The sequence below is a fragment of the Euleptes europaea genome, chromosome 10 (assembly GCF_029931775.1).
Source record: "Euleptes europaea isolate rEulEur1 chromosome 10, rEulEur1.hap1, whole genome shotgun sequence".
NCBI lineage: Eukaryota > Metazoa > Chordata > Lepidosauria > Squamata > Sphaerodactylidae > Euleptes > Euleptes europaea.
The window spans coordinates 45504949-45525760 of record NC_079321.1 but is presented as its reverse complement, the minus strand read 5'-3'; the positions used below and the strand labels follow the sequence as shown (position 1 = coordinate 45525760).

At 42.0% G+C, this 20812-nt stretch overlaps 1 long non-coding RNA gene across 1 annotated transcript in view; it reads right to left on the bottom strand.

Annotated features, from left to right (window-relative positions):
• LOC130483689 (uncharacterized) overlaps positions 1-20812 on the bottom strand; it is a 66145-nt gene extending 45333 nt beyond the window's left edge. Inside the window, exons 1-3 of the long non-coding RNA XR_008933667.1 lie at positions 20757-20812; positions 17997-18041; positions 3360-3413 (exon numbers count right to left, since the gene is read on the bottom strand). This is a non-coding gene — a long non-coding RNA (uncharacterized LOC130483689). The remainder of the gene's footprint in view (positions 1-3359; positions 3414-17996; positions 18042-20756) is intronic.

The window sequence follows — 20812 nt, the reverse complement described above, 5'->3', positions numbered from 1 at the left end:
CTTGGCAATCGGTAGGAGGTTTTTGGGGTGGAGCCTGAGGAGGGTGGAGTTTGGGGAGGGGAGGGACTTCAATGCCATAGAGTCCAGTTGCCAAAGCAGCCATTTTCTCCAGGTGAATTGATCTCTATCGGCTGGAGATCAGTTGTAATAGCAGGAGATCTCCAGCTAGTACCTTGAGGTTGGCAACCCTAGATGTAAATTTTTGGGGACAAATTCATTGTGCAAACCTGATAGCCCCAGAAATAAAACATTATTTCATGCTGGCTGGATGAAAAATTTACAAAACAACAAAGAATGGTCTGGAAATGAAAGAACATCAGTCACAACAAGGCAAAGGGTAGTGTGGGGGGTGGGGGTAAATGCAAGGAAAAATGGTACCAATGTGGACAGGATGCAAAAATACACATATTGTCATCCACACACAATGCAATCATTGATTTGATATGCTCTTCCCATTAAAAAAATCATATGAAGAAGCAGAAGAAGAGTTGGCTTTTATAGCCCGATTTTCTCTACCTTTTTAAGAAGATTCAAACCAGCTTACAGTTGCCTTCCCTTCCTTTCCCCACCACAGACACTTTGTGAGGTAGGTGGGGCTGAGAAAGTTCAGAGAGAATTGTGACTAGCCTAAGGTCACCCAGCAGGCTTCACGTGTAGGAGGGGGGAACCAACCCGGTTCACCAGCTTAGAGTCCACCACTCATAACCACTACACCGGGGCTGGGAAAGTTTGCAGCAAAGTCAGGAGACGTATGGAATCATGTGGATGCTCCTGAAAACAGTTCTGCTGTAAGGAAGACAGGGGAACAAAACATCCATGTGGAAGCAACCTTGTGAAAAGATTCTGCTGTAGCTCTTTGTGGCATTCAGAACTGTTATGCCAATAAAGGTACCTGAACTGAACTGAAAACTGAATGGGGAGCTTCTCACCTCATCCCACAAAGATTGAACAGGTGAAAAATAAATCTTAAGTGATGACTGAGATTCAGAATAAGATACTGATGTTCTATCTAGAACTCTATAAGGTTCCATACTGAACAGAGACTACAAGAAAGGTGTTGGAACAAGACATACTAGTTTTCTCTCAAAAAGGAGTTGGAACTAGACATACTAGTTTTCTCTGTGAGGCTCTTCTGTAGTAACATTAAAAATTCTTTTGCCTTTCATCTGAACTGGCTTAATTAATACTGAATGGGGAAGAATGACATGAATATTGAGAAATGATAATAATTTAGAAAAGGCATTGTTATTTATTTACATACTGTATTTACAACCTGCCTCTCCAAAGCTTGAGAAGATTTAGCATCATAATTAACACAATAAACTCACCAGAACAGAATCAAATATACTGTTTTATATTATATACCCTCTATCAAACATCAGAAGGTTTGAAATGGAGATGTATGACAGTTATCAGGAAGAGGAGAGGGCTGCCATAACACATTAAAATGTTCATGCTGCACAGGTGGAATGGTCCCAGCATATAGTGGAACATACTAGGAGCCAGCTAAAATGCTGCTGCTGGGTTCCCAAGCACATACTCTGGTACATCAGTGTGTCATTGCTGTTAGGACACAACTTTCATGCAGAAAGTATCCAGCTCAAAGGTCACATCTTAGGGCAGATCTATGTGTTATGCTTAGTTCTGTCGCAATTTAATTTTTTTCCTTTCCCAAATGCAGCCATTGGAGCTGCCTTACAAAGGAGCAGAACTGGGTTAGGTGGGAAGGACTTGTTTAACCCTTCCCTCCCCTGCTATTTTCCTACTTAAAGAAAGCACCCATAGACTGATTGAAGAACACTTACAGGTATCTGTACCCTCCCACACCCCCATGGAGGTAGAAGAGGCCTGGCTGGTGTATGGTGTTTTGCACAGGAAAATGTCAGGGAAGGGAGGGATTAAACAGCCCCTCTCCCTCCACACTGTCCTTCTCTTTGAAAAATCAGCATTTGAAAAAGAAATTCTTTAAATATAATCACAGAACTAAATGTAACAAGTAGCTTTCCCCTAACTCTTTCCAATATATTCCTGTGATAGTGTAAAGTATCAAGTACTTGTTTTTTCCATTTCAAACTGCCAACTTGCAATTTTAGTTATCATATTTCATCACTTCTTTCTCCTGCCTCCAAAGATCTCAGAACCATTTTGGCGTATTTCACATCAGCTGCTAAAGCTCTGCTTCAATATTTCATGATACAATTCTTCATAGTTTAACAATGCTAGGTTCTGAGTTCTGACTACTAATTTCTCTGTTTGGTACAGCATGAGAGCTTAATATTTATATCTGCAACAGAGTCTCAGCATTAATAAGAAGCATTGCTTATTAATTTTTATTACATTGTCATGACCATAATAATCCTGATAAATCTGATTAAAAACTAAATCTATTAAAACAGATTGAAAAAAGTAAAAAAAGCAGCAAGACTGGAACAAAAACTACCATCATTTTTAGCATGTTTATTGTTCCATATTTATTTTTTCTATTTTATTCTAGTGTAAGCTACTACAAGAATTCTTCAGTTTAGTTGATGAGACATACGGAGCAATCCTGGGAACTGCAGTGGCTGTGGATGCCACGGCTGCAGCACCTCCACAGAGGTTTCCCAGATGCAGCCGGGGGGGAGGGGTTTAAATTTTAAAAGACCCTAAAATGGGGGGGGGGGGGGCAAAGGCCCCATTGCAAACAGTGATGCTGTGCCATAATGCTGTTGCATTAGGGGGCGTTCCCAGTGTGAACGGGGTTAGGAAGCTGCCTAACGGCAGCTCCACCCCCCCAATATGCCCTGGGAATGCCTCCCAGAATGCTGGCGTGGGGACTTGCACCAGGAGAATGCCGGCAGGAGGCCACGCCTGTGTCCAAGGGTCCCGCTGCAGCCATGGTCACAGGGGGCCGGTGTAAGTGGCCCTACACTGACATCTGTGCCAGTTTGCATGGTGCAACTGGCATGGGCGCCAGCATAGGGTTCACACCGGCTCCTAAGAGCATTCCCCCCCCCCTCCAGGACTGTACAGATAAAATGCTGGAAACAAATGCATAAGCAGATATATGCAGGGGAGAGATGTTGCTTCAGTGTCTAGTTTTTGAGTTTAAGAACATCACATAAACGTGACATAATCCAGGTTAAGGATAACAGGTTTCTTCCTTAGTCGTACTCCAAAGATGCCTTGCGGCCCAAAGAACCTGTAAAGTACTGCATATTCCTGGCAGTCTTCTCAAGTGCTTCTTCCCATGGCTGGTTCTAAAGCTGTGCAAGTGATGAGGAGCCGTTTCCACACCTACCATTCCAAATACCACCACCTCCATTTTAGATCACAAAGAGTAAGATGTTATAAATCACAGAGGTAACTCATCAACTCACATCTCTCCCAGGGATGCCGTCGGTTCCTTTCTCTCCTTGGTCTCCCTTTTCCCCCTAGGTTAAAAAAAAGTTGTTTTTAAATTCCTGGGAAAAACATTTCTAAGTGAACAATTGTGGGGGTGGGGGAATTGAACTGTGAATGGCCATTTCAATATGATGCATATCTACACAGAGCACAGCAGGCTTTGTTTTCCACCCAGTATAATTTAACTTGGACAAAAACTGGGAGAGTAAGATGCACAGTGCCCTAAGTCAATGAGTAGAAAAGATTTCAGCGAGGCTCTGGATGTCACACATAGCAGCCAGAACGAAGCAGGAAAATACTCAGATAAAGCTCCATTTGCTGGCTACATTGTCAGAGTGGACAACGATAGAGAAAATCTCAGGCATAAAAGAATAACAGCATCAATCATCACTTTCTATCAGCTGCAAACGTCTTCCAACCATTGCCTTTATCTCAACAGCTTCTGCCCAGTTATACTGAGACCAAATGGCTGGTCCAAAAGATTGCGGTCTAAATATCTTCTGGAATACTTCAAACCCAACCTGGTAAAAGACTGGATCTGGACAGAAATTTTATACACAAAGAACCAATTAATGCATCTCTCTCTCTCTCTCTCTCTCTCTCTCTCTCTCTCTCTCTCGGTGTATGTATAAACTTCACACAATACTTCAACAAATTGCCATTATAAAGTAACAGTGAAATGAAAAGTCTATATTGAACACACTGGAGAACAGGGGTTGCCAACAGGCCTAGAGAAAAATGCCCAGTCCCTTGAATAGAGCTTTAATTTGTGGAAAAGAGCAGCTGAAACTTTTCATGGCATCAAGGTAAACAGCATCCCATTAAACTTCTGTTAAAAGAAAAGGACATTTCTCTCTCCAGGTAGTTGGCAACCCAGTGCAGTAGAAATAATGTTGCTGGGAGTTAGCAATAGAGTAGCAATTCCTCTACAAAACCAAGGGCTAGCAAGAGGGAGTGCATACTAATTAATCAAAATAAAACATAAATGGTTCACTAAACACTGAGTCACTGATGAGTACACATCAACCTTAATAATGTTTTCCATGTGATTTTTGGCAAACATGTTCAAGATGGGAATCCTCAGCCTTTAAACTGTTAAACTAAATTAAACCTTTAAATAGTCCAAAGTGGCACAGTCCAGATGGGAAAGCCTAACTTTACTTGCAAACATGTGTAATAAAAACTTGACAAGGCTGTTTCTTTTCTACAAAGCAGCATGGGGAAAGGATGATTTGGAATGGAGAAGTTGTGGGGAGGGATGCTTAACCAAACCCCCCCCCCATATATATATTGCTAGAATCACACACCCCCCCAAACACACACACACTAGCTACTTTTCTCTTTCTGTTTTTTTTTTTTTTAATGAACGTATGACTGTAATTCCATTTTTTTTTCCGGGACAACCAGCTAGGGTAGGAGTCCAGTGGGAAAATGATGGGTTTGGGAAGCATTAAGTGCCCTCTTCCTTGCCTAGGATGATTGGAAGCCAAGAAGAGGGATTTTGGTTTTTATTACGCACACTTGCACATATTGTTAAAGCAGATCCTGAGATTTCTCATTTGCATAGTACAATCTCCCTGAGAACAGCAGCAGTGCACCTAACAAATTTAATTTAAATTAATCCTGGCACGTTCACTGTTCTATAATGGTTTGACCAAAAAGTGGTGACTAAGCAGGAACATATACCTATGAAGAATATTAGGCATTATTAAATAGCCGTATTGTTGATTACTTTTGCTCTTCAGGAGGGGCATTCCCATGTATAAACAGTAAGCCTCTGTCAATTACTGAGACTTTGGTTTCTACCAGGCTACAAGTCTAAGGCAGCAGTTTGATTGACACAGAGGTGATCCCTGTAATGCCGCTGACATTCTAGCGGTGGTGTTTTATATATAAGGTCATACATGGCTTGTTTTTTTAAGCAGATCACAAGAAGGGCTGCTCAAAATGGAACTAAAAGTTTAGATTTGTGAGGTAGTGAGAATGTACTGCACAGGAAAGGGTGGTGGCATGATCGGGGAGAGGCCTGCACTGAACATACACCATGGAGCTCAACAGATAGAGGTTTGAGTTCTCTCCTGCTAACATATTGCCTTTGGCCAGGCACATACATGGGGAAAGAAACATGGGCATCTCAGCCATGCTAACCACATGCCTCTGCAGCTCACTTGGCAAAGGCAATGCACAAGACCTCCCCCACACAAGGGTGGAATTGTGGGGCAGAAGGCGCTGAGGAGTGCCAGTCTTTTGCCAGGCAAGAGGGATGTGGACACTAGTACACCAAGGGGATGCATAGTTGCCCAATCTCAGGTAGCATTCCTGTCAGCTTGTCTATCATCTCCTGTCATCTCCACTAGGGAAAGGAACTTACATAGGAAACTGACCAGGGGTTCCATTCCTACTCAGGAAGTTGCTAAGAAGAAGGCACACACTTTAACCAGCAAAAGAGCAATCAACACCAAAACAGAAGGAAGAGGTTGTACTAGAACCCACACCTCACACACTTGGGAGCAATTCTCTAACCACATGCCCTACTGTAACCATAAAATAACATAACACAGCACAAGTGTCATTGATGCATGGTTGTAAAGTGCCCTCAAGTCCCAGCAAGGGGTTTTCAAGGCAAGTGAGTAAGCAGAGGTGGTTTGCCATTGCCATCTGCAAAGTCTTCCTTGGTGGTCTTTTGGTGAGATCGTGCTATACCATACCATTCTACATCCCAGGTGTCTCTGGTACCATCCATATATACTAGGGCAGGCAGGACGGTAGAAAGGAACAGTAGAGTGGAAACGCATAAGCACACTATACCCAAGTACCTCATTTTAAGGTATAAATGGGATGGCTCCCAGGCAGCCCAGGAAGGCTCTTTCCACCATCAAACATAATCCTTTGCGTTAGACCAGCCATGTTGGCTTGACTACCCCACATAGCCTTCATTTTTGTCGGCCAGTCCCCGGGCACCATCCCTCTGTCACAGCCAAGGGGTTCATGGCCACCACCTACTCCTATTCATCCCAGCAGCCCTTGCGCTCCACTCCTGTCATGCAGGCTGCCTGGTTTATGAGACATATCCAGGGATCAGGAGGAATGTGCCACCTATTCCTCACCCTAGCAAACAGCACACAAGTGCAAATATTGGATGACCTTCCTTCCCTTCCCAGGCTGATCTGGGGCGGGTGGGCTGGGAACCAATCCCTATGTACTAAAGTCCAACAAAACAGAAAGAGCACTGGGACACAATTCACACATTTATTGACCAGGATAAGGCGCAGAGTTCTGAAAACAAAGCCGATGAATGGGGTTGTGGCTTGCAGTGCCCTGGGGCAAGGTACAACAAGTGTTTTGACAGTCGCACAGCAGAGTAAGATGCACACTGGTGACTCTCTTGGTCATGCTGTAGATTCAGCAGGAAATTGGCATTACACCATGAAGGGGATCCATCTTGGCCTCTACACCTACCAGAAGGCTGCCTGCAAAGAATCCAGAGACACCAAGACAGTAATGAATGCTATACCACAACAGTAGCAAACAAGTGTGCTCGAAAATTCTGCATCCTGTGCTCTTGTTGTTCCCATAGCACCCCCTCCCCCTTGAGGGGAGATGTGCCTCTTGGAGGACATGTTGTACCCATGAAGCCAGTACTTACCCAGTACTTTGTAAAGAGTTGTATTGAAGCTGTGTCTCCACTCTGCATGTTGAGCTTGGACTGGCCCATTGGCCCTGGTCCTGTAAAGCAACATGGGCCATTTGTGTGTGGCCAGCAGTACCACTGTACAGGGCAGAGTGGCTGGAAGTCGCCCAGGTCTGTGGCCATCCTCCCAATGTCCTTCATTTGTGGCAACAGTTACAGCGCCAGGTCATTGCCCTGACAATGCAGTACTATGCCTCATTTGGACTTCTTTGCAATGTAAGCTCTGCACAGGAAGTCAGATGAATGCATAGGGTTGCCAACTCCAGGTTCAAAAATACCTGTAGAGTTTGGGGGCAGAGCCTGAAAAGGGCGGGGTTTGGGGAAGGGAGGGACTTCAATGCCATAGCATCCAGTTGCCAAAGCAGCCATTTTCTCCAGGTGAACCGATCTCTATCGGCTGGAGATCAGTTTTAATAGCAAGCGTTTTCCAGCTAGTACCTGGAGGTTGGCAACCCTATGAATGCAGCTGGCAGAAGTAAGACCAGTGGGCATGATCCCAGCCCTTCTCCATCTGGTCACTGATCCTACATTGCTGTCCACACAGGATTATGGGATCCTTGAAAGGCGCAGGACAACCAAGCAAGAAAGAGAGGACAGAAACTTCAAAATATCACGATCTTTCTGTCCAAGGAACTTCAGAATGGATGTTTGGAGGTGACCCCTGGGCGTGCGGTGTTTAAGGAGGGGAGGGACCTCAGTGAAGTATAATGCCATATAGTTCTCCTTCCAAAGCAGTCATTTTATCCAGGAGAACTGATCTCTGTAGTCTGGAGATCAGCTGTAATTCCAGGAGATCTCTAGCCACCACCTGGAGGTTGGCAACCCTATGCATGTAAGGACTGTTGTTCAGAAACCAGAGGCCAGTGACAGCAATGTGCTGAAGGAATGAAAAGAAGGAAAGGAAGGCATAAAGGAAAAGAATAGAGAACAAAGAATAAGGAAACAATCTTTACAAGCCCTATGTTTTCAGTGAATGTGGTGCATTCTTCTTCCCATGAAATCTTTATTATTATTATTAATGCCTTTATTCCAATATTGCCATCAAATATTTGCAATAATTGGTGGATTAAACAAACAGCCTACTCATAGAAACTCCTTTTATTATGAATGGGTTGCCAGATTTATTCAGCATGGACAGAATTTGAGGCTTCATAGGACAGTGCGCAACCAGCAATGAGTGGGTTTGTAAAGTTGTTCAAAACTGCAAGCTCTTTTCAGGGCAAAAGGTCTTGTTTGCCATGAACAAGAAGCTACAATGGTTCAGCCCTCAAACCAGATGCTCTGACCAGAAACATTGGGCGAAAACGCATGGTCGCTTTATCTTCCTTTAATCCCTGTTTTAGCCAGGATCGAACGCACATTAGGCGAAACGCATGCATTCGATCCTGCCTGAATCCTGGCTGAAACAGGGATTAAAGGAGGATAAAGGGACCATGCGTTTTCGCCCATTGTGGAAATTATTTCTAAGAGATGTTCAGTTTAGGACATGTGACAAATTGCTGGAAAAAGAGTTTAAGTTGAATGGTACTATTATATGATAGCTTCACTGTTAGGTTTGCCATCCTCCAGGTACTAGCTGAAGTTTGTCAGGCCCTGCCCCAAAAACCTCCCACCAGTGGCGAAGAGGGACTTGGCAAACCTATTCACTGAAGCTTACAATTCACTATACTGTACTGATGCAAAATGTCTGGACTAAGTACTGGCAGAATAGTTACATGACCATTTTGCTATTTTGTGAACTTCATATAGGGTTGCCAGGTCCCTCTTTGCCACTGGTGGGAGGTCTCTGAGGCAGAGCCTGAGGAGGGTGGGGTTTGGGGAGGGGAGGGACTTCAATGCCATAGAGACCAATTGCCATGGTGGCCATTTTCTCCAGGTGAACTGATCTCTATTGGATGGAGATCAGTTGTAATAGCAGGAGATCTCCAGGTAGTACCTGGAGGCTGGCAACCCTAACTCCATATATATTCTCAGGGTCCTGTTAGTGGTATGAATGTAACTGCCCCTAAGAGGTATAGTTGTATCATTGTTGGGCAAAACAAAAATACACAAACTGGGACAGGAAAGGGTGAAACAATCAAAGGATGCCGTTTCAGTGTTTCCTTATTTGAATATTCTTAGCACAGCAATATTTGCCACGCAATCAGATAGAAGGCAGTACCACCAGGGCCTGAAATCAATGGGGAAATTTTTAAAACAGATTTGACAAGCACCTGTCTTCGCTTTGACCAGCAGATGAGCCATATGGCATTTAAGGTCACTTCCAGGCCTAAATTCTATAATTAGCCTTGTATTTTCATGGCTGCCAGTTTGCAACTCTATACGAATTGAATCCAGATAACAGTAATGCTCAGTCATTTCCTATTTCCCCTCCAGATGTTTGAATTTAGCAAGCTGGAACACTGAGCAGAAGACACAGGCCTTTGGGCCTTTGTTCTGGTTTGCACACAGGGATCTGGTATGAAGGCTATCCAGCTTTGAGGCATTCTCTGGTTGCATTCGTGCTAACTGAACTTGAGCGCTTCCAGGATTGCTGGAAGCATTTGCTAATGCTGTTGCAGAAAGTATTGGGGGAGTGGGGGAGGAGGCAGCAAATGAAATAAGCAGAACAAAAATAATTAGGAAGGCAGACATCAATCCAATCAGCATAACAGATATCTCCCCCCACACACGGAGATGCCCCTACTCATTTTTTTCCCTTGAGCAGTGGAATATCAAGATGGGAGGTATGTTCTGTCTGCCCCTTCTGAAGGGTTGCCAGCCTCCAGGTACTAGCTGGAGATCTCCTGCTATTACAGCTGTTCTCCAGCCAATAGAGATCAGTTCCCCTGGAGAAAATGGCCACTTTAGCAATTGGACTCTATGGCATTGAAGTCCCTCCACTCCCCAAACCTCACCCTCCTCAGGCTCCACCCCAAAACCTCCCGCCGGTGGCAAAGAAGGACCTGGCAACCCTACCCTCCTGGAACTGAACTATTGGAGAGGGTAGGTATGACGCACCCCCCCTTTCAACCACTTCAGTATCCCACTCTCTCAGCCCGACTGTATATGCTGAGGGAAAAGCGTTGGCCTGAGTGTATTTGTGAGGAGATTATTTTCCTTCTCCTCCAGTCTGGGATACTATCCCGTGGGAACAGTTGAAATGTTGAATTTGTCTGTACAATCTGTGTATTGACAATGTTGTATCCTGTATTGGAACCTTAATTTGAAAGACCATACACAGCTTGATCTCCTATCAGTTTGAGAAAGAGACTGTATTTAAATTGGATAACCTTATGTGCATATAAGAGAAACTAGAACTAAATGGAACTGATGAAGAATACAGAAACGATCGTCTTCCTAGCAATTTCTATATGAAGAATTCTTTGATGCTTGGCTCTTAAACTAGCATTTTGTACCTTGGACTTTGAAAGAGTTTTGTATTATATTGTGTGTTTGTTATATGTTAATTGGTACACTTGATACACTTTGATACACTTTGTCACACTTGTGTGTTCACCACCTGGAGATTGGCAACCCTAGGAGAAGGGGATATAATGCCCAGAGGGATGGTGTGACAGAACTGGCCCTGATGAGTAGCAGCCAGGGAAAATAAGAGAAACGAAAGTTTAAAGTGCCCTTATCACTCAGTTAATATTTAATCATATTTGAAGTCTGCTTTCTGATGGTTGTTTCCTTAGCAGGATAACATTGGAGACCTTACAAGAAAAAGAAACCAGCTAATGCACTTTTCTTTTTCGAGGTAAGTAAAGAACCAATCTTTTCCTGTCAATGGTTGACAAATGGCATTACTTTTGCCGAACGCATTTTTAAGACATCAACATTTTCTGCGGCTTTGGGCTGACTGCTGCTATTGTTATTTAGAGACTAGCAGATGCTGTGCAGTGATTACAACACTGTCAGGTGTGTGATGAACTGCGGAGCCTGTATTGAAAAGTCTGAGTTCTGCAAGCTCCTGTCCCAGAATGTGTTTGCAGAAACCCTGTGTCGTCTCTGACTCTCCCTTAACATTTTCTCCTAAGTTATTTCATTTACATTTGTGTGTGTGTTAAGTGCCGTCAAGTCGCTTCCGACTAGTCGCAACCCTATGAATCAAAGCCCTCCAAAATGTCCTATCTTTGACAGCCTTGCTTAGATCTTGCAAACTGAGGGCTGTGGCTTCCTTTATTGAGTCCATCCATCTCTTGTTGGGTCTTCCTCTTTTCCTGCTGCCCTCAACTTTTCCTAGCAAGACTGTCTTTTCCAGTGACTCTTGTCTTCTCATAATGTGACCAAAATACGACAGCCTCAATTTAGTTATTTTAGCTTCTAAGGTCAGTTCAGGCCTGATTTGATCTATAACCCACTGATTTGTTGTTGGTTTTTTGGCAGTCCACGGTATCTGTAACACTCTCCTCCAACACCACATTTCAAAGGAATCTACTTTCTTCCTATCAGCTTTCTTCAATGTCCAGCTTTCACACCCATACATTTTTACCCCATCTTTTCTCCATAAAACTCCGGACAGCTTGTGTGGCTTTCTCCTCCACACCCCATTTTGTCTTTTACAACAAACCGGCGAGATTGGTTTTCCTGAGAAATATTGACTGGCCCAAGGTCAGCTGGTGAGTGACATGGCAGTGCAAGCATTTAACACTTGGGTCTCCACAGTCTAAGACCAATAGTCTGTCCACTACAGCCAGTCACACTAGATAATAATCAGCCTGCACAGGGGATTCCTTGGACTGACTTAGATACCCATGAAAGCAATTGAGAGGAGCAAAATTGCATGGACAAGTATCAGTACAGGGCATCAACTGCTCAAAAAAAGTGAATTGGGGTCATTTATCAGCCAGGTCTGTTTATGCTGTTGGTTAGCATTGCCCAAGGTCAACTGATTCCATGTGTCAGCAAAGTGAGGACCTTTGCTACTGAATAACTAATGATGTATGTTTGACTATGGCTGAAAGCAAATTGTACATTTCAAATAACTGTGCAGCAAAGCAAATACACCAGAAAGTCCATTACAAAACCAAACCTTTCTTCTGGCTTAAACAGTTTATGAAACTCTATGAACGTATATATGCAAAGTATATACCTTGCTCGCTAAGGAAATTGTTTGTCTAGGCAAGGATGCAGTGTTACTCCCAACACCTATCAGGATATACAGGTGTATGCATTTGCTGTATTCTTTTCAAGGCAATAAATTCTTGTAATTAAATAACTTTGGAAGTAGGCAGTTTGGGCATGGGGCTGGATCCAGTTTGGGGAGAAAGCTGGCCTGCGTGCCCCTTTCCCCTCCTCTGGGGACCCCAATAAGGGGTTTGGGGGGAGGCCTGGTTGGTACATACCCAGCTCAGGGTTTGTGAGGATGGCTTCCTTCCAAGTGGCAGGGGACCAAACAGCTGGCTTCCGTCCATATGGGTCCCGTATACTGCCATCTCAGGCTGCACCCAGCAGGTGGTGATTTCACCCTTGGGTGGGTGGTTAATGCCCAGGCGAAAAGGACCCCACAACTCAGCCATATGTCCACAAATGAATTATTGTAATTATCTTGTTGATAAACCATGTTCTAAAGCTGGAATCCTTGGCAGGAACCGTTATTGAACAAAGTGGTCCTTACTTTCAAGCAATCATGCATAGGATTACGCTGATGGTAGTGTTTTCATAATTTAAAATTCATTTTTAACTGTACCTTTCCATTTTGAATAAACATGTCCTCGTCTCTCTAGCATCACACACAACATATACCTAGAAAAGTCAAGAGCTATCTGGGACCCTAGGAGTTAATGCTGGCTTTCCTTTCATATTTTGTTTCAATTTTCATTTTCTTATGATGTTACATGTACTATTATTAAACACTGAAAAATCAATACTGCATTTTAAAGCAGACACACTAAAGGCCTAGTTTTTATTGCTAGTAAGATTTAATTGATTTTATATAGGTTGGATTACCGCCCCCCTCAATAGAGCATTTGATTGTGGATTTTTCCTGCTGCAAATTGAAATCAATCCCTGCCCTCTGATAAAAACTTACAGCTTTTTTTATAATTCTCAGAACAAAAATGAAGTGTTGCAAGTTAATACTTGTCCTCTCACTTTCAAGACATGCATTGATCACATACCAATAATAATTTGTATGCTCTGCTAACTCTAATCTCATTCAGTCATAAGAAGAATGTTTTCCCATCCATTCTCCTCTACATTGTGTGCAGAACAGTCTTTTACCACAAATTTCACATTGACTGGCCTACTCCACTGCAACGTGCTGCAGTTTTTTCGTATGGTGGGCTATGGCTGCTGCAAGAACAGCACCTCCTAGAACAGTGATTCCCAACCTGAGGTACGTGTACCCCCAGGGGTACGAACCAGGACATTTAGCAACATGCGAAAAGTATTGAATAATGGTGGGGAAAGGCATTTGAAATAACAGCAACTATATTAATTATATTAATTAGCCTGAACTGACCCTAGAAGCTAAAATGACTAAACTGAGGCCATCGTATTTTGGTCACATCATGAGACAACAAGAGTCACGAGAAAATACTGTCATGCTAGGAAAATTTGAGGGCAGCAGGAAAAGAGGAAGACCCAACAAGAGATGGACTGACTCAATAAAGGAAGCCACAGCCCTCAATTTGCAAGATCTAAGCGAGGCTGTCAAAGATAGGACATTTTGGAGGACTTTCATTCATAGGGTCGCCATGAGTCGGAAGCGACTTGACGGCACTTAACACACACACACACACACATATTAATTATAAACATTTTTTTAATATAAGGGGTACAATTTAGAGAAATGGGCTGCCAAGGGGTACGCTAGTGAACAAAGGTTGGGAACCCCTGTCCTAGAGGGTGCTGAGGGAATCTGGTTTCATCCTGCGGCCCTTGACCTGTGAAAGGCCACAGGTTCCATCTTGTCCCCCTTTACTGTTTAATTTCTTTATGGCACCCCCAGGGGAGGTGATCTGAAGATCTTGGCTTCATTGACATCAGTATACATACAAATGACACTCCTCTCTATCTCTCATTCCCATACTATTCTGGAAAGGCAAAGAAAATTCTGAGATCAGTGAAAGATGGATGGGGATTAAAATAACTGAAACAATTCAGTCATGACAGAGATATTCGTAGTCAGAAACGTGACTGATCTAGGAATAGGTGTTGTACCTTACTTGGATGGGATTGCAATATACTTGAAAATACAGGTACACCCTTTGGGAGTATTCCTGGATCCATTGCTGCTACTGGATGATCAGGCAGCAGCCACAGTGAGCAGTACCTTTCACCAGCACACAAAATGAGGTTTCCTCTGAAATATACTCAGAAAATGCATGGAGAATGTGGACGTTAGATTGTTGTTGGAGCCTGTTGCCAGGAGCAGGTTACTTTTACCCTATTTCATTCTCACTGGTTGCTAGTAAGTTTCCAGAGCCAATTCAAAGTGCTCCGAACATTCTTACTATCTGCCTTGCAAATTGACTGCTTTATATGCTTTCGTTGTTGTCCAACTGGGCCTCTTTTCTTCCCCACCCCCGCCGTCCCCAAAACCATTAGAGCTAGCAAAATGCTGCCCGCCAAGATCCAGCTTTGGAAACAGCTCTAAAAACAAAAGTGAAAATAGATGGCAAATTCTACATACTGTAAAGATTTCTGCTTTGGAGTATTGCAAACATTGGAGCTGTTTTTCAGACAAGATGGGAAAGAAACTGGTATTTTAAAGCCAAGAGCTGTCATCACATGGCCATTCACAAGTACCTTAGTCCATAAGGCATTCTCACACAGATGTTGCTTCATATTAATAATCTCCCTCAAACATCTGTTCACATAAAGGATGATTGTAGGGTTAATAAAAGAAATGCAGTGTGTGGGATTTCATCCAGGGCAGTTTCCCCATCGATCTGTATACTCCTAAATTGCTTTATGTTAATAATGTATCCTCCATCTCTTCCCCTATGTACCCATGTTTAGATGGTGCAAAGAATATAGGACAATACCCCCTTCTATCCATGTGCCACTCTGTTTCCTGCATCACAGCCTAATACTGCCTGAGTAAAGAAAAGCAAGTGGCCTGCTGAAGCTGAGCATTAACTCAGCCATTATAACGTAACATACTTGACTACCGAAGAACTTCCCTGAAACAAATGCTATATATTGATTTGTCTTAACAACTTAACGGATAGCAAAACAAGAGCAAAGAGTGTGGGAGAGAGGGTCGCGGTGCGGGGTCACGCTGGCTCCAAAGGAGGTTCGCCCCCCCTTCAGGAATGTGCTGTAAAAGGACATACAGTAATCTTTTGGCTTTCTTTCTAAATTCCTTGAATCTGCTGGTGCTTGTATTCTCTCTATGTGTTTATCAATAAAATACATTTTCGGTTTAAATGCTTTGAACTTCTATAGTCCTGAGTGTTCAATAATACTGCCATGTGCCTAGATACTCAAGTAACATTATTGGTCTAAAGAAGAACGGGTACTTGGTGATGAAAAAACCCCCACCCACAGTGACTTTGTTCCTGTATCTGCATGAAGGGTATACCTGGCCTTTCCATGAGCAATCCCTGCCTTGGACAGTGAATAACCTCTAGAGGCTTTTGACCATGAAATAACTCTGTGGTTTAAAACCCTGAGGAGATTTCATAGTCAGAACACAGAAAGCCCTTTGTAAAATGAGATGTTCCAGTTCTCCCAGGTGAGCAACTTATTTTCCTTTTAAAACACGTTTGTATTCAAATACATTCTAGCTGCTTTCCAGCTGCTTTCTTTAAAAAACATCTGGCATAGTTTGTAAGGGACAATATCATTATCTTTTACAGACCCAAGAACATCCAGAAATTGTTGTAACAATTTTGACAACCCCCCAAAGCCTTGTTGATTCTGTTTCTAAAGCCTGATCATTATTAGTATTCGTGGATGCACATTTTTGGAAGTCTACTGTAGAGTGAAGGGAAACCAAACTCAAATAGTGTAGCCAGAGTGGCAGTAGCAGCTGAAGTCATGACCTGTCCAAATAAAATGCAATTGTAAGACGTGGGGATGTTCTGGCACAGCTGCTGGGGAGCTACTTTAAACCATTAAAAGAGGTCTGCAAAATGATTTAAAAATACAAAACTTGTTAAACAAAGCCTAGAAAAGGCTTTCAGATGTCTCACAACTGTTAGCAATAATGGATGTAGACTCCTACTTTCTCTTTCCTGTCAGTCTTGTTCCTAAATGAACAGTTTCTAATTTGTTGAATAATGTCGACTACATATATATTTTAAAGAGTCTGATATGCCTGGAGTCAACAGAAGAGTCACTTGAGACATGGGAAACGATTGTCTCAAAAGCAGCTTATGATGGAACACATAAAATTGGTACTCGTGGGGGGAAAGAGATGTAGGCATTCAAAACTTACGGGGCTCTCTGTCTTATGGTTTCTGTTTCTTGTGTTAACGTGAGATGCAGAAACTTTAGTTTAAGTTGATGCAAGCTTTGTTCAGCTTTTCTCCAAAACAGAAACGGTTATTTATAAATAAGTGGTCTCTCACAAAGGATTCACAGGCCCAATTCATTAAAGAGACAGTGTGCCCACCTGCTCCTCTCATGCCACTAACAAATAATCAAATGTCAAAGATTCCATTTAAAACAACAATGTTTCATCAATCAGTCGGAGGATATTAATCTAAACTGGGACTTCCCAAAAGGCAACAAGCAAACAGGAAAGTATGACACAGGCAGATGTATTCTATCAGTTATAACTTTAAAAAGTCATTTTAAAATTCAGTCTGGTAGTATAACAACATATGCTTCTAGCAGCAACACTTTTATCCTTAGACCAGTAGATGAAAAAAATTAGACAAGTTAATATGCTGAGCCCAGTAACCTGGAACCGTAGCCAAAATAGATTTTGGGTTAGTTATTCACCTGTAATTTGCACAAAAAGAACTGGGTTGGATCCAGGCAGCCTTTCTTCTAGTGGAAAAGGGAGGAGGGGGTCACCTTTCCCCACCCAAAAAGGTAATGCCTTTCAGATTGTAATTCCACGAACTTCAGGCCAACATAGCTGTGTGAGTGTGGCGGGGGAGCCATTGTAAAACAAGTCATCTCAAGTCCTTCCCCCATCCTATACCACCCCACTGCAATGATCTCTGCTAAGCATAATAGGTTGCCATATAATCTGTAAAGTCTACTTCAGACATCCAGCAGACCCAACATGATTGCTTGGGGATTGCTTACAACGCACCACCGGAAGCATGATTGCTTACAATGCACCACCGGAAGCATGAAGCTGTTACCACCTCATGGAATCCTAGGCACATAGCCACTGCATGCTGCACCACTACAGAGCCTTTTTCAAGCTGTTGCAGGAGATCTAAGGGGCCAGCAAGTATCTCCTCTGCTGACGGACTTATGGATCATCTGGTGATTGCAACTGATACAACAACATTGGCCCACAGTGGTGCAACGCCTTTGATTGGATTATAACCCTGGTTCAAGATGTGATGTTTCACTAGTGCTCAAGGACTCTGTAGTCCTACATGCTGATTTGGCAGTGTGGTGGTCCACAGGATGGTGCCATTATGTTCACTAGACTCAGGTTGGGTATTTTTAATGCACTGTGCAAGGACGCATGCAGCTAATTATTACCACATTCAACAGTCTGTTCCAGAGATTACCAAGTTATTTTTTCCTGACTAGACTTTTGTTGAAATATTTAGACAGCAATTATCACATTTTGGAAACAGCCTTTTTACTAGACCCAAACACCACATGCCTCACTGTGATTTTTTTTTTGCCTTTTTTTTGCCTTTACCATTATGGCAAGCAGAAGTTTCGTACTTGAAAAGAAGTAGGGATTTCACGATTGAATGCAATGTGAATTTGGGAATTAAGAAGCCATTAATCAGTAACACCAAACAAAATCAGATGGCAAAATTCACCAAGGACTTCTAGAATTCTTTACCTTTTCACCTGTTTCTCCTTTGTCCCCCTGGAAACCACGTTCACCCTACATTTGGGGAAACACATGAGGTCAATAGCATACCAAAACTTTTAAACAGCTAATGCAAAATATTACGGCAACGCTGCTTAACATTTTTATATTCTCAATTTATACTGTTATTTCAGACATAAAATAAACCATATCAAAATATATAGTGTGCATTTTCTATATACTATCCTGGAAGATTTAATAATAGCATAGAAAATTTGAAATATATCGCCAAAATTTGGCAACGCATACCATGAGAGATTTCCTGTCCCTAAAGAGAGTTATGCCCCTTTTAGCTTGTTGACTTCAATAGACTTAGAAAGGCACAGCTCTGATTCAATTCTCAATACAGACCTCTATAAAAAAAAAAAATTATTCAGTCCATCATAAACAGTGGCAACCAAATACTTTATGCCACTTTTGTGCAGATTTGTCTCATCCCCACTATATGCTTTATCCGTTACTTGCAGTTAGAAACAAGAGATATTAACTTTGACTAAGCTAAATGACGCCCAAAGTTTCAAGTTTCTTATGATAGTTTTCATTTTGCATCTGAAGAAGTGGGCTGTTAGAAACACAAAAGCTAAAAGCCTTCGCATATTGGGATAAGCTGGCAAAAATGAATTTTATTGATATAGTGAACAAGTTGTAGATACAATTTGGGAATATAAATTATTGCTAAAAAAAAATATTAACAAACTGTTTAGACACTTCTCCGGAAGTTCAACATGGTGGTGGGAGGGATTAAAGGTACACTGGTGGAGGGAGGTAGAAACAAAAATGGATAAGATGTTTGTAATAAGAATGTAATGATTGTATTCTGAATTTTTCTTTTTTTAAAATGTTTTTATATAGATATAGCTGATTCTTATTATGTAGTTTTCTATATTGTTATATTTTTTTTCTTTTGTATTTGTGTTTGTTTGTATTATGTTTTTTTCTTTTTGTTTAAAAATCTAATAAATTTTTTTAAAAAAGAAAGAAAAAAGAAACACAAAAGCTCATGCTCGAATAAAACTGTATTTGTCTTTAAAGTGCCACAGGACTCCTGTTTATTTCTGCTGCATCTACACAGCTGTGTGTATGTAAAGTGCCGTCAAGTCGCAGCAGACTTATGGCGACCCCTTTTGGGGTTTTCATGGCAATAGACTAACAGAGGTCATTTGCCAGTACCTTCCTCTGCATAGCAACCCTGGTGGTATTCCTTGGTGGTCTCCCATCCAAATACTAACCAGGGCTGACCCTGCTTAGCTTCTGAGATCTGATGAGATCAGGCTAGCCTGGGCCATCCAGGTCAGGGCATCTACACAGCTACCCCACTGGAATTATTAAGATCTTTTAAATAAAAATTCACCAGCAAAACAGGAATTGGAGCAGATGAGGCACAAGACAACGCCAGACAAGAGCATCACCCAGTGTCGCCTGAACTGTCTGTCTTGCACAATTCAGGCAAAACTGCTTTTTAAAAAACACACAAAATACTGTTACCCCACAATAACAATAAAGGTAAAGGTAATAAATACATAAAACAGAGGCTTAAAAAGCATTTATTCCCAGGAGGGTGGCGGGGCAGAGATCATCATGACAATACAGTATTAAAATTCTAAAATATTTCCCTCTTCATTGAAACAGAACAACTTAAAATACAACCAAATTATATCCTCTTTGAAGCATGAAACTCTGTGATGAAAAATCTCTGAAAAAAACACCCAAAGCATATCTGTACACAGAAAGTTAAGCATGAACAGCTTGGGCTACATTAGCAATTAAAATATTTTAATGAAGTCTGCAGGGCAATCTTAAGCACAGTTACACCCTTCTAAGCCCATTGACTTCAGTTAGCTTAAAAGGGTGTAACTCTGCTTTGGATCACACTATTGTATACTTTATTAAATTATCCTGTTAGAGGGGGACAGATATGAGGACCTCCTTATACCACGTTAAAGGAGTTTTGCTTCCTGATATTCAGGTGTTGTTCTACAGCTCATTCAGCAGGACCGATGTTTTACTCTGTGGGGCAAATAATGCCTTTGAGGAGGGTGAAAACTCATATTCTAGCACTGCTTCCATGACAAATTTCATCCCTGCCCCCACTGGTAGGAGATCCTAATCTATATCTGCCATGCCACAACAAGTTTAACCCTTAACAGCTAAGATTACCAGTTCATATTGACGATATATAAAACATTGATCATTTCTACCATCTGTTGCCTTAATGCCTAAAAATGAACATTTAAATTGGCTACCCAGGGTCTATTTCCTGTAAAATAATGCTTCATTGGTAGCCCAGAAAAGACAGGTGCAAACAATGAAAGCTTTCATGTAAATAATAAGAAATGTGCGTGCATACACACAGCTTACTAAATAAAACGGAATGAACTGGTTTTACTTTATTGCGGTACATTTTTTACTTTTCAGATTTTTCTGCAAACCTGAGGAATACCCCAAGTTTGAAGAAACATCTATCTGGGGTAAGTGTGCCCCCCCCCATCTGTGAGATTAAGTATCTGCAGATGGGGGGCACACTTGGGAATTAGATACACAGATTTATTTTTATGCTCGCAATAACACAACAGCACTGTAAGGTAAGCTGAAAGACAGGGATGCAGAAATGCTTTGATTTTCATGACTATGAAGGGATTTGAATTTCTGTATCCAAATTGCAGCACTTGGGCCACTAGATGAAAACACACAGGAATATATATAGAGAAACAGGACCTAAATTAGTACTACCTTTTCTCCAAAATCACCAGGGATACCAGGAGTACCTATCAGACCATTTTCTCCCT